The sequence below is a fragment of the Triticum dicoccoides genome, chromosome 7B (assembly GCF_002162155.2).
Source record: "Triticum dicoccoides isolate Atlit2015 ecotype Zavitan chromosome 7B, WEW_v2.0, whole genome shotgun sequence".
NCBI lineage: Eukaryota > Viridiplantae > Streptophyta > Magnoliopsida > Poales > Poaceae > Triticum > Triticum dicoccoides.
In genome coordinates, this window is record NC_041393.1 from 676089517 (window position 1) to 676091902 (window position 2386).

Below are 2386 nucleotides of genomic sequence, written 5' to 3' on the forward strand. Positions count from 1 at the left end.
GGGCTCGGCCCATTTGTAATTGTTTTTCTGTCACCGGAGACGTAAAAATGCTTAGGTAGATGGGGTCGAACGCACGACCTCTTCACTTCGAGGGTTACACACTAACCATCACAACACAGTCCCACATGTGCAAATACACTTCTATTACTTCATTTATGTTGTTTTAAGTTCGTTTAAAGTTCGTTTTATTCTTTTATCTTTTTCTGTTCATTCTTTTTTGTTTTCTTTAATGCGCGAATTTTTTCTAATTCAATGGATTTTTTTCAATTTTGATTTTTTTTCCCAAATTCGATGAAATTTTTCTAAATCCGATGAACTTTTTTCAAGATTGATGAATTGTTCCTTCAAATTTTTGAACTTTTTTTAAAATTGATGAACTATTTTTTCAAACTCGATGAACTTTTTTCTAAACCTTGATGACTTTTTCTTGTCAAATTTGATGATTTTTTTTTCAAATTCGATGAACTTTTTCCAAATCCGATGAACTTTTTTCAAGATTGATGACTTTTTCTTGTCAAATTTGTGAACTTTTTTCAAAATCGATGAACTTTTTGCCAAAATCGATGAACTTTTTTCAAAACCAGTGAACTTCTTTTGGAAACGATGAACTTTTTCATAATTCTTTCCAAAATCGGTGAACTTTTTTAAGTTTATGAACTTTATATTAAAAAATGATGAACTATTTCTCCAAACTGATAAACTTTTTAGAAGTTTGTGAACTTTTGTCTCAAAATCGATGAGCGTTATTAAATTCATGAATTTTTTAAAAATAAATAAAAGAACAAGGTGATAATTAAATAGCGCGGCAATACTACTTCATGTGCTGTTAGCGGCAATCAAAGTACAAGTGCGCTACGGCTGTGTTGGTCAGCTAAGCTCGAAGAAGGCTCGCCTCCGCGGGCGACGCGAGTTCAATTCCCGAAGAAACCAGTTTTTGCGTTTTTCTGCCGAATTTTGTTAGCTGCGTTTTGCCTTCGCGGGCCGGCCCACAAGGTGGTGCTGCGGGCGCCAGCAACCTTTTCGGGCGCTTAAGGCGCCGAAAAGGGGCAAATCCTTCTATTTCTGCAAACCGGCGCCTGCAGGCTCCTTAGCTGGGCTCGGCCCATTTAGCGTTTCCTTTTGTCTGTTTTAAAGTGCAAAAATGGTGCCAGTCAAAGAATTGAACTCTAGACCTCTTTGTTCTCAGCGTAACGACCTAATCATTCGAACCATCCTGAACCAATGGATTTAAACTGGTTCCGTCCTTTTTGTTCTTTGCTAGTTCGCATCTCTTTTTCTTTTTTCTATTTTTTCTGTCTTTTTTTCCTTTTTTATTTATTTCTTTTTCTGAAATGCGCGATTGTAAATCCATGAACTTTTTCTTCATAATCAGTTTAAATCCATTCTATTTCTGCAAACCGGCGCCTGCAGGCTCCTTAGCTGGGCTCGGCCCATTTAGCATTTCCTTTTGTCTGTTTTAAAGTGCAAAAATGGTGCCAGTCAAAGAATTGAACTCTAGACCTCTTTGTTCTCAGCGTAACGACCTAATCATTCGAACCATCCTGAACCAATGGATTTAAACTGCTTCCGTCCTTTTTGTTCTTTGCTAGTTCGCATCTCTTTTTCTTTTTTCTATTTTTTCTGTCTTTTTTTCCTTTTTTATTTATTTCTTTTTCTGAAATGCGCGATTGTAAATCCATGAACTTTTTCTTCATAATCAATGAACGTTTTTTCAAAAATCCATGAACTTTTCTCCAAATTGATGAACTCATTTTTTAAATTTGATGAACTTTTCTCAAATTTAATGAACATTTAAAATTCGTTGAACTTTTTATGAAAATCAATGAACTTTTTTCAATTTTCGATGAACTTTTTTCAAGTTTGATGACTTTTTCAAATTTCATGAACTTTATCTTAAATTCGATGAACTTTTTTCAAATTCGATGAACTTTTTTCAAAATCGATGAACTCTTTTCAAAATCGATGAACTTTTATCAAAATCGATGAACCCTTTCTCAAATTTGGTGAACTTTTTTCAAATTCAATGAACTTTTTTTATAAAATTCGATGAACTTTTTTCAAATTCACGAACCTTTTCCATTTTTGTGAAGTTTTCTTTTCAATTCATTGTTTATGTGAATGCTTTTTAATATTTATGTTTTCTTTTGTCAAATAATCCATGGTTGTGTGAATGCTCTGTTTTCCTTAAGTAATCAACGAACTAAACATGGTCTAGTGGTTAACTCGTGTGGGGGACTACTGGGCATCGGGAGTTCGAGTCCCATGTCTCCTCGAATTTAATGTGACATTTTGCATTATCCTTTTGCTTTGTAGCACGTTGCTGGGCCGGTCCACTTCGCGTCCGTGCGAGCGCCAGCGGCGCCTATAGCGCTCAATAGGAGCTCCC